The sequence below is a fragment of the Pinus tabuliformis genome, chromosome X (genome assembly GCF_031772625.1).
Source record: "Pinus tabuliformis cultivar Carrire ecotype Pingquan chromosome X, CPIR1, whole genome shotgun sequence".
In the NCBI taxonomy this organism is placed as follows: Eukaryota; Viridiplantae; Streptophyta; class Pinopsida; order Pinales; family Pinaceae; genus Pinus; species Pinus tabuliformis.
The window spans coordinates 951,267,546-951,280,406 of record NC_142308.1 but is presented as its reverse complement, the minus strand read 5'-3'; positions in this window follow the sequence as shown (position 1 = coordinate 951,280,406).

Genomic DNA, 12,861 nt, shown 5'->3' with positions numbered 1-12,861 from the left:
AAATTCAAAGTTTTTCAAATGGACGTGAAGTCAGCCTTTTTGAATGGAGACTTAGAAGAAGAAGTGTACATTGAGCAACCAGATGGCTTTATCCTTGGAAATGATCCAAATCTTGTATGCAAACTTAAAAAAGCTCTCTATGGGCTTAAACAAGCTCCAAGGGCTTGGTACTATCGGTTGGACAAATACCTTCATCAACAAGGATTTTCAAAAGGATCAGCAGATAGCAATCTATATATAAAAATTGAAAATAACAAATTGCTAATACTTGTTGTGTATGTAGATGATATTATCTTTGGGAGCAATGAAGAAGCCATGAGTCAAAGCTTTGCCTTGGTGATGCAGAAAGAATTCGAAATGTCATTACTTGGAGAATTGACATATTTTCTTGGATTGCAAATCCAACAAAATGAAGGCGGTATTTTCCTGTCTCAAACCAAGTACCTCAAGCAGATCTTGAAGAAGTATGGCATGGAAGATTCGAAACCAGTATGTACCCCCATGGTTACAGGATGCAGCCTTAGTGCAAATGATGAATCAGCAGCAGTACATCAACCAACCTATAGATCCATGATTGGGAGTTTGCTTTATTTGACAGGTACCCGACCAAATATTATGCATGCAGTGGGAATAGTTGGAAGGTTTCAGGCAAATCCAAAAGAAACTCATCTTTAGGCAATGAAGAGAATCTTCAAGTACCTTCAAGGAACTCAAAACTATGGCTTATGGTATCCTAGAGATACAGATCTCACACTTCATGCTTACACAGATGCAGATTGGGCCGGAAGCGTGGATGACAGGAAGAGCACAAGTGGTGGTGCATTCTTTATGGGTTCCAGATTAGTATCTTGGTTCAACAAGAAACAGATTTTGATTGCTTTATCTACAGCAGAAGCGGAATATGTGGCTGCTGCATCTTGTTGCACACAACTCCTTTGGATGATGCAAACCTTGCAGGATTTTCAAATCACTTGTACTCCACCTATCTCTATCTTATGTGATAATACAAGTGCAATAAGCATTTCAAAGAACCCAGTCATGCATTCAAAAACCAAGCACATACCGATCAAGTATCACTTTCTTCGGGAACAAGTGTTGGAACAAAAGGTCAAATTGGAGTATGTTCCTTCTAAGGAACAAATTGCTGATATACTCACCAAACCACTGCCCAGGGAAACTTTTGAATATCTCAGACAGAAGCTGGGAGTTGTTGATGCTTCATCCTGCTGTTGAAGCTTGTCTGTGCAAAGAAAAGTTTATGTACGCGAGTTGGATGAGGGTAATCTGTGTACATACGCTGATTTGTGCAGGTGCAGTCGCGTATATGGAGTTCTGAAGAAAATCAACAAGGGCAGACTCTGGTTGAAGAGCATCTGATATGGGTCTGTCAGAGATCATCAGGCACAGGTTCAGGGGGAGCAATTAATCTTCTAATAATGCATTGTTGGCATTACCTTAGAAGTTCTTGGCTCTAGTACTCAAGCTATTTTGGTTCAGGTGGATCAGCTGCAGAAAGGGATCAGAAGGAGAACTTGATTGCTGATATCAACAGTGATTGTCAGATGATAATTGTCATTGGTATTTTGCTTAGTCTTGTATATTTTTTTATCAAGGTCATGTAACGGCCTATTTTGGTTTCCCCACTATGCCTGGGATGATTGATGCAATTGATTGTCATATGTGAATTTCTGTTGTATCTCCACTTGGTTGGATGGATGATCCCCACTTGGTTGGGTGATGGTTGTATATATTGAGTCTTTTGGTGATAGCAAGGTCCTTTATGATGTTTAAGTCATGGTTCTTCTTGAAGAACATCTTTTTGTAGATCTTGCCTATAGTCAAGAGGAGCATGTTCAGCACAACAGAGCAGAAATCTCAGCATGAACTCAGGGGGAGCACAACCCTTTGCCCTTGATGACAAAGGGGGAGAATGACTTTGAGGATCTTGGGGTTGCCATCAAGTCCAAAGGGGGAGATTGTTGGCATTATGGCACAGGTGTGACACTATGGTACAGGTGTTCTCCTTGATGGCAACTCTCTCTGATGACAGATCTCAGTTTAGACTACAAGAATGAAGAGAAAATTCATATACGCAGGTTCATTAAGATCAAGTCACGTATACACGCAGATTGGACTTTATAAAAGTGTGTATGCGTATACACGCACTTTCATGCAAAGAAAAGCGCGTATATGTTGGAAATCTTACCTTTGGATCCATGGCAGTTAGTCCTTGGAATTTGAACCTATGGTTTTGGACCATGGTATCTCGACAGACGTGTTGATCCCTAGTATTGAGTTGATGGTATTGGTTTATTATGGTTTTGGACCGTGGTATTGAGGAAGGCCTAAAACTATAAAAGAGGAAGGAGATCATGTGGCAAGGGATCATCTGAATTATTGAATATCTGATATTGTGATAGATATGGAATACGGGTGATTGGGTTATGGTGTAGATATAGATCTGAATGAAGGTGGAACCTGAGCGCAAGAAGGATAAGGACTATTAACGGATCTAAATCTCAAGGCTTGAACATTGGTATTTCTATATGATTTTGATCTGTTATATGCGGCACACTCCTGATCTATAAATCTGGGCTAACTAATGTCTGAATGCTTAAAAGAATAAATTATCCTTTATAGATATGTATGCAGGTTCAGTGAATTGAAGCTGCGTATATACGCGTTTTCTGTGAATGAAAGACGCGTATACGCAGGTTGGGTGTGGTACAGAAGTGTATACTCGCAGGTTGATGAACAAAGAAGTAGCGTATATGTCTTGATTTATGTTCTAGTTGCTTCTGTTTTATTGCTGCAGTGTTCTGGGTTCAGAATTGGTGTTTGATTACAGTTACTGTGTTCTCGGTTCAGTAATCAGAGAAGTGCTTAGTTGTTTCAGCTTTTGATTGGTGAAAAGGAGTTTGGGTTATGCAAAAATTCTTGATGTTTGATTGATGTTACTTGTGGATCCAGTCTGAACATTAATGAAACGAGGTCCCTGAAAGCAAAGAGAAGGTTGCAACCTTCTGCAGGTTGGAGCCTGCGTACTACTATCTCAAGCTAGTACAAGAACTAAGGGGGTTGAGAGCTCCCTTCCAGGAAAGCTGGAAAACGAGAGAGAGTTGTAGCTCTCTGCAGGTTGCAGCCTGCGTACTGGTAAAGTCTGCTCCAGTACAAGACATTGTAAAGAGAAGTTTCTAATTAAAAAGAAGATAGAGACGAATTGCAGCAGGGGGTTTTCACCCACATTGGGTTTCCTCCTTATATCTTGTGTTCTTGTGTGTGACTGTCTTCTGCTCTGCTTCACTGTTTCTGGTACTGTTTATGTGCATCTGAATCACAGATTAATAACTGACATCTGAAAGATAATTCAAATTATAAGTCTGATTTATATACGCTGGTTTCTTTATCTGTAGTTGCGTATATATGCGGGTTGTTTTAACTGAAGTAGCGTATATCATCTGGAATTTAAAAAGGAAATATTTGGCTTAATAATACTGATTCACCCCCCCTCTCAGTATTATTTCCAACCATTGATACAGGGACATACATAAAGGCCTAATCAAATCTCCCGATGTGATAAAGTAATCACAATCGGCAATCAGCAGAGTCATATGACAAAGGGATAAAGCATAAGCCAAATCCTAATTGTGATCAATTAATTGGGCGCGTATCTCAAAAGGTAAATATACATGGAAAAACAGTTTGCATGCATAATACCCCTCTCCATTATATTATAATATTACCTTTCGGCAAACGAAGATATTCATTGCAAGTGCTAAATCCCTTTCCTTGGATACTCCCAATTTCTGATTTGTGATTTATCGCCGATCGCCTATTAATGAAATCTAAAGCACGCTTGAAATAATCATTTGGTATACGACTGACAAGATGGGAATTTATGGTATTATTTACCACGATTGGCAGTTCGGAAGGCTATTTAATATTATAGTTAAGGATAGATCCTTTAAAAGATTTTATCTATGGTAATCCTTAACTGTATTTCATTTATCATATGCCAATCAACGTAATTCTATTCATTGTCATATTGGCTTGCAACAACACTATCTCTGTATTACTATTTGCAATTGTTTGTGCAAAATTCCTTCGAACCCAAAAATCCAGAGAAAATGACGAAGAAATCAAAGAAGTCCACAACAACTCCCGCAGCCAAAGAACCAGAACCAAGCAAGAAAGGATTAATCTCAAATACAACGTGTCTTGGTCTGGGAAATACTAGCTAGGAAAGCATTTATAATCTGATAGAAGCAGAGGAGCCCGAAGAATTATCAGAGGAAGCCACAGTCGATTCAACCAACAAATCAGAGGGAACTCTTAAAGAATTGGCTTGTTCTTATCTTCACAAGGTAGCAGCGCGAGCTAAAATCTTGCAATATACTGATGTGGTAAGATGGGTAGTAGAGAAAATTCCAGTGTCAGATAGAACATTTTCGACGGTAGATGGAAGGATATTCGGCTCATTCAAGCTTGAAGATCTTAGGAAAATGTCTCATCTGCGGCCACCCAAGAAGCAATACAACAAAGCATTTCTAGAAGCATTTGCAAAGGAAAACAACTCGGAGTCAGTGCCAATAAAGCAATGGAGGCATTTCCTGGAGAAACACAAGCACAAGTCATCGGTAAGTACTCTATTGACTCATTAGCTTCCCCTTATTGCTATGTTGGAGCTATGATATGTAGATTATGGGGACAACATGATTCTGCCAAATTCATAATAGAGATGGTCCCCCTAATGGAAGCTACAATCAATGGTTATGTTATGGATTGGGCAAATATTTTGTCTGATAGACTAGCCACAACAATATTAGAGTACAGAACAAATGCATATAAAACTTCCCGGATCATTCCCCCTTTCTACTACAGTGCATATATTATGGACACTATTTTCTTTAATTCCGAATATCTGATACTCGGACGGAAGTGGACTGCATAAGATCCAAACTCAATTCATATTTATCATAAGCAGTTGTGGAAGAAACACTACAAAAATCACCTATTTAGAATTTGCAATGGTTTTATTTTACCTGTATATTATTCTATTTTTAATAAGCCTGCTCCCAGGATATCCCAAGAAGTAGAGACTGACTTGACAGCAGTAGGTAATTGGTTCAGGGAGGAGAAATTTACCTATGTAAGGCTTTTTGGTAGCCTCACTAAACCCCATGTTCTCCCCCTGTATGTTCTTGATAAATTGTTAGCTCGGGAATTGGCTTATCAGATAACAGTGGAAGGAACATCCAGAACCCTTAAGGATTCAAAGAAACACATGTGGCCTATATTTCCCTTGTGATGTGGCATTTTCACTTTACATGACTACAAGCATGTAGAGAAAGAGGCAGAAAAGATTCAAATGCTGAATCTTGCCACAATTTCGAACAGGCAATATGATCCAAGAAAAGTTGCTTATAACGTCACATCTCAAGCCAAACTTGCCAAATTCGATCATGAAGCAGATGACTTCGATGATTTATTTGCTTTAGCTGAATCATTATTTCAGGTTAAAGGATTGGCCAGGATGAAATATGAAGAAGAAGGGTTAGAAACATTCAATAGGCTCAGAGACCAGAGGTTGCAAACTCTGCCTTTGGACCTATTAGCTACAACCCCGACAATCCAGCCAAGTGAAACTAAACAGAAAGCTACCAATAAAACTTTTGCAATGGAAAATGTTCATGAGTAAGAAAAAACACCAGAGCAGGAGCAGGAACGAGGAAAAAGCAGTGAACTCATTGATTCAGACATTCATATTGATCCCAAACTGCTTAAAGAATGGCAAAAATTTGACTCAATCATCAGCAATATTGAGAGCCTACAAGGATTTAGCACACCTGAGATGTCAACTAGTCAAAAGACAACAACTAATACAGTTCTGACCGAAGGAACTAGTGGCCCACCCATGACTCAAAAGGATATAGATATGATTCGAGAGAACCCATCCGATAAAATTGTTTTACATGTAGAAGAAATACCACCCTTGGATGTCTTCTACAACCCTAAGCATAAGGTTGTAATAAAGAGACAAAAGAAAAAGAGAAAACTTGATCAATCTTCTTTTTTGCCTGCACAGATGGAGATAACTAATGTGGTATGGAGAGAGGAATTCAACCATTCCGAAGATCTTACTAAACTCTCTCAGTATGATGGAGCATACATAGCAGCTACTATGGACAAGGCATCGGAAGTCAGCAATTTTCTCAAGAAAAAGGATCAAGTGATTATCTTGTTAGAGACACAGGTACAAGAAAAGCTGTAGAGGATAGAATAGTTAGAACAACAGTTAGCAGCACAGAAGCAGTCAAATGACCAATTAAACAAGCAATTGCTCAAAGAGAAACAGAAGATAGATCAACATGCAGTTCAGAAGCAAAAGGAACTATCTCAAGCATTAAACAAGCTGAAGTCAATGAATGAACAGTTGAGCAAATCAAAAAAAGAATAGATCGCTCAACTGTCACTGCAAATAGAAAATTTCAAAGGATTTCCTCAAGTGGGAGAATTCAAATCAGAGGCTCTCCAAATTACTAAATCACTATTTAATCAGTTGAGCTTATTATGTCACAAGATCTCTCCCGCTCTTCCTCTATGTGAAATTTCATCATCTATGATTGATAAGTCAGTTGATCAAGACAGAAATTGGAGCAAGCAGATGAGAAATTAATAGAGTTTCTCTCTTGGCAAGAAACCAAGGAATGACAAGCTGCAAATCTACCCCAAATCCTGGAATTGCATAAGGAAATCCTGTTCCTTGAATGGAAAACTCAACTGATGAAGGCAGAAAGGGAAACATCACGATGCAGATCAGCGACTAGTAATCTGATTAAGTTAATTAATGATACTCTTTATTTGTCAAATTTAATTTCAGAATGTTCTCTAGGGAAACTCCATCAGTGAAAGCATTAGAATAGACATGAAAACAGGAGTTGGAGAAGAGGGAAAGATCAATCGCAGGCATTCAAACTTTAACATGGGAAACCTTTTGGTTCTTCCTTGTTAAACCATATAGTCATCGAACAACAATAAAATGCCTCATCAATGTAATCAGTTACATGATTCTCGAAATTACTGATGTCACATATACTGCCCAGTTACATTCGCGCATGAGTCATCCTCCAGAACTGCAACCGATGCTCGCCATTTGCCAACTCAAGCCACAAGATAGTCAGTCAAAACAATGAACCATTCTAACCGACTACAAACATGCATATTTCAAGAAGATTTTCATATATTTGTGATTTGGTTATACCAGCACACAACATTTTTATTTCATAGTTAGTTAGTCTAGATAGTATTTGTAGACCCTTTTGTGTTTTTAGAAAGGGTCCTCAAATTTTGTATTAAGACTTGGATCGGAATTTGCACTACTGTGTTTCCGATATATATTTTTTTATAAAAATTGGCCCTGAATTTTGAGTTTTAATGAAGAGTACTTTTATGTGATATGCACTATTGCTTCTTGTAAAAGTATTTCCAAGTTGAAAGGCGGGATATAAATGCGATTTATATTGGAGAAGACTCAAACACATATGGTACTACTATTTATGTTTTTCCTTCATGCTTTTATGTGAATCAACATTCATTTATTTTGCTATTATTGATATATGTATGTGCTTTCACAGCAATTCTTCGGCTTATCACTATTGAATGTTTAAGAGTTGTTATTTTTCATTCATATTTATGTCAATGATATATAAAGAATAATGTAATAACGTTTTAATTATTACTTTGTTCAACTACTTGAACAAAGTAATTATCATATGAATAAATGTTTTTGTTTATAAGTAGAGTCATCCATATGCCTACTTGTCAATAAGAATCATCAAGAATTACACTAAAGAGAAAGACTTCCAGGGATATATTAGTTATTTTTATTGTTGCATTTTAGAATTAAACATCCATCATTACCTTTAGATATTAGAAAATCAATTACTTATCCATCCCATTTATAAATCATTAGGAAATTGGTCCCATTATATCCAATCGGAGCCACCACACCAAACGGAAAAGGAGCTGCCTTTAAGGTCCGGACCAAGTGGTTTTCCTCGATGTTGATGCAGCGATTTTCGAGGCATCAACACACATGGACTGAAGAATCATGCACACAATTCTTCTAGAGGAAGAGGTGGTCGAAGAGGAAGAGGAAGGAGGAATTTTAGAGGCAGGGGGATTAGAGTGTTCCAAGGAGAAAAGTATGATCTTCATTGCATATGTTGCAATAGAGATGGACATGATGCATCTACATGCAAGTTTACTTGGGAAAGAATTGAGCAGGAAATAAATGAAGGGAAAGGTAAAACCAAGGACAAAGGGAAAGGTAAAGCACCTGAATCCACTCATTATGTTGTGGCACATTGTAACAATGGAGTAACTGAAGACTTGTTTAATGCTTCACTTGCTTCATGGAAAAATGATTGGTTGCTTGATTCAGGAATAACTTGCCACATGACATGTAGGAGATATTTTTTTGAAAAATTCACTGATAATGTTGATGGAGCAATATATTTTTCAGACAAATCAAAAATCAAGCCATCAGGGCTTGGCACCTGTTATCACCCCAAGAAACTCTCCTAGGTTGTATATCAGAGATGCTCGGGAACATTACAAACTCAACAAAAATGTTGGAAAATGGTGGATGAATGAAAAAAATGTTGCATATTCAAGCCAGATAACCAATTCTACTATGCTTGACCCCAGACATGGGTGAACACCCCCAGACTACAAGGCTTTAGACCACCAACTACTCACAATTTGAGGATAAGGTGATAATGGAGAAGACTGACCACACCAGCAGATGCACAGGACCCTGTGATGGCCAGTTGCAACCAGTTAAAAGGTTGTAAATCTGTTTTCTAATACACAGACAGGATTGCAACTCTCTAGCATTAAAACAACATAAACCTGCATACAAATTCAATGATACATGCTAAAACCTAACACAGAGGTGGGATGACAGCCCCTCTAATGCTAAACATTAACAACACATGAATAAATGCAAAACAGGCACAGCCTGGAACAAGAAGAAGAAGTGGACAGTGAGCAATCAATAGCAAAAGAAGCTTGCATTAGTTGAAAAATGAAGACCAAACGCTGTAGGTATCACAACAGTTACAATCTCCAGAATTTGAACCTTACATCAAAATAACACTCATCCAACCACTCATCAACCTAATACATTGTGTTTCTGGGTATAAATAGAATTTGTTTACAAAGGTGCTTTGCTAGGCTATGCGTGGAGGTGTCAATAAATGACCACCAACCACATTTACAATATGAAATGGGCCTTTGCTGCAATTCTCAGAGCTTTAATGGACAAATCGGCCGGTTCAGATTGTCTGATGTCCTTCTCTGGTAGCTGGAATGAATTATGGATTAAACTCCATGCCTGATAAATGTTCTTCACTACTCAAAGTCACCTGCTTTTCCTTTGGCCATTCTGTTGTTTAATGCGGTTGCTGAGATATTAATTGTAAGGTACGGGATGATGGCTTCCTTCCTCCATCGTGAGCTCGAGACAGTCAAAAGGAAATGAGATTTCATGGCAGGAGTAAGAGCCAGCCGTGAATAAATCTCAGCCGTTAGATCGCAGAGATCAACGGCGGAGATCGCTAGCGGGTGGAATCGATAAGAAGCAGGCGGAGTAAATATTAGCCATTGGATCTCAGAGATCAACGACGGGGATTTGATCAGGGGAGTTATCGGGAGCAATCACGGGTGAATGAGTATAGGCCATCGAATCATAGATGGGGATGATCGAATGGTGATCGCATGCAGAAGATGCCGGATATTTAAACAACGAGAGAGCAGTTTTTTGGAGGTGGGCGACATTCCCCGCACCGCCTATCGGTCGTCAGCGGTTTCCGTATACAAAGGCGTGATCCAATGAAACAGTGCCGCGTGGCAGCTGGAAACCACCCTCCCGTGGGTTAACGCGCACGCAAGTTGCGTGATCGGGGGGAGCGTCCACAGTGCGATGAACGATGGACGGTCAGATGACAGGGAAGATGCACGGCGATTAACAGGTGGGGGGCCATACCGGAAGGGCGGTAAGCGGTTTCCCCGCACTGCTTTTGGGAGAAGGCGGTTTACATACATGAAGGCGCGATCCAACAGATTCGTGACGCGTGGCAGCCCAAAACCACCACCCCCGCGAGTTATCGCATGCGCAGGTCGCGCGATCGGGGGATGCGTCAGCCGTCGGATCTGCGATGGACGGTCAGATCACAAGGAACGAGCACGAAGTTTAACACGCGGGAAAAGGGACGAGAACCGTTGGATCGCGGCGATCAATGGTAAAGATTTAGCAAACGACGAGAGGTTAAAATAGCGCGGGTTCGTGTGTTATGCGCCCGAGGGTTAAAGCAAATGGGTTATAATGGATTAAGAGGTCAATGCCTGGGATTAAACGAAGAATGCGTTTAAAGGAGGTTAGAACGGGGATTAGGGTTTAAAAGAGAGCGCAGAGTTATATGCTCGGGTCATATGGTGACTCAGAGCTAAGCGCTCGGGGCTTTAAAAAACACGGGTTTACACAGCGAAACAAAGGAGAACGGGAATACTTAAACGGGGAACAAAAAGGTTTCGAGGAAAGAGAAACGAAGGCAGGGCTATGGAGTTACAATGAGAACAAGGGAGAAAAGGAAGCCAACAGCTGCGAGCACCTTAGCAACCAAAACCAACATTGTCCATGGTACCTTTGAGCCTGTAAACGTTGAATTGTGTAGCAGAGCTAACATTGGCTCCTTCTGGGGATGAGATCCTCCCTATGAGGTCTCAAGAACCTGCAGACCAATGCCTTCAAACAAAACTCAACTTTCAAAAACATTTTCCTAGTATCCATTGGGAATGGAGTCAACTGAGCATATAATAGAAACTTGTAAAAAAACATGATTATAATCATTAAGTCCGAAAAACTTAAACTTCAAAAATTGCCCATTTGTTGGGCCATTAAAATTGTATCCTGTCATCGGTTCATCATAGATCAGCAAGACATGATTTATTTGATCCTCCACCTCAAACAGTTTAGGACTTTTGAGCTTGATAGGCAGATATGGATCAAATTTCATTTCCCTTTTGTGTATTTTCCTCCATGAATGCTCTTTAGAGGAGCCTTTGTACACCTGCTGAATAGCCAGTGTTGTTGTGTACATCTCTGTGTATTTTGTAGCCTGCACAACTAATATGAAAGAGGCACCATTGAATTTTTGTCCAGGGACACAAAAACAACATCTGCTCCTGAATCTTTCTTTGAACAATCCTCATCCAAGGAGGAGTCCCATGACTGTACATTTTCTTCCTTTGTCATCTATAAAGTTGCCCTTTCATTCTGTGTGGAAGCCATCTGAGTAGATTTCAGGATATCAAGACTGAGTTGATCAGTCTCAGCCTTGAGCATTGAATTTTTTTATGCCTCAATGTTCAAGGGGCGACTGTGAGGGATTGTTATTTGATCAGACAGAGAAACGAAAAATGACGAGGAGCTTTCTTCTCCCTTCTTTACCACTGGACTGGGGATAATAGCAGGCTGGAAAATTGGCAGATCTGCATAATCATGGGAAGATTGGTAGGCTTCAAGCTCAAATTCTTGGAGGAAGGGATCTGCTGCTGGCCAACTTGTTGTTCTGCAGCTACAACAAATTGTTGAGTAGTGCCCTTGGATATTGCTTTCTCATAAGCATCCCTTGTTAAGAAAGGAGCACCTTCCAAACATGGACCTCCTCCTCATGGTGCACCTCTTCCATGACTATATTCTGTAAAAGGGGCCTCACCCCTTTATCTTCATTTGTAATCTTATTTCTTTGCAAAATCTACACTTGCTCATGTGTTTCTCTATATGGATTTGACTTTGGAGGAGAAAAATCACAATGAGCTCCTACTTCCTCAAAATGCTGCTCAGCCTTTAGCTTGGAAACTTCAGAGGTCAAAAACTCAATCATCCTAGCTAATTCATCTATTTCAGAATCATAGGATGAAGAGGGTTCATCTCCCTACCTTCTTGTTTCAGCATCACCTTCAAGTCTCTCTATAGCCATAATGTTTGATTCTACTTCAAAGGCTGCAGCTTGGATCTCGGCCAAAGAATCACATCTTCGTTCTCTTAACAGCATGCAGAACTGAGAATTGTAGGCATTAGAATAAGTAATCATGGCAGAAGTAGGGGTTGGTCTTATTTTAGTTGGCATTCGGTTGTACCTATGATTGAACCTGATGTTGAAATCAGACAACAGCTCACCATCTTCTCTCTGCAAGTTCCTAAATTCATCATGATAAAAGAGCATATCTTTATTATTTCCCAAGTGCTTTAAAAATACATCATCTAAAGCATCAATGTCTGCAATAGACCTAGGGGGTAAATTTCTGAACCAATTTCTAGCTTCCCCATCTAGGTTTTGAACAAAAGACCTCATCCAGACATCCTCTTCATTGATATCCAGGTTATCAGCATAGTTATAAAAAGATTCGAGGTGCTCTTCAGCTGATACTCCTTCTACACCAGTAAACTTAGGCATAAATTCTTGATAATCTCTTGCAGGCATGGCATTCAAAGGGGAAGGCAAGACCAAGGGTCCATACCTAGCAACAACTATTATTTCTATCTTTGTAAGAGCTTGCTGGCCTGCCATGACTGAGGTATACAAAAAGGATATTAGTGGACTGAGTGAAATGAATCAATGAAAAGGATAATGGAGACAGAGGAATATGATGGACAACATGGTGCTTCTTTCTGTGAACTGAGGTCCAAAAGGGAAATGAATAACAAGGAGCTGCATGAATCTCTGAAGGTGACAATCACTAACAGAGATACATGGAATTTTTAAGGCTTACCTGACCCTGATGCTCCTTACTGCA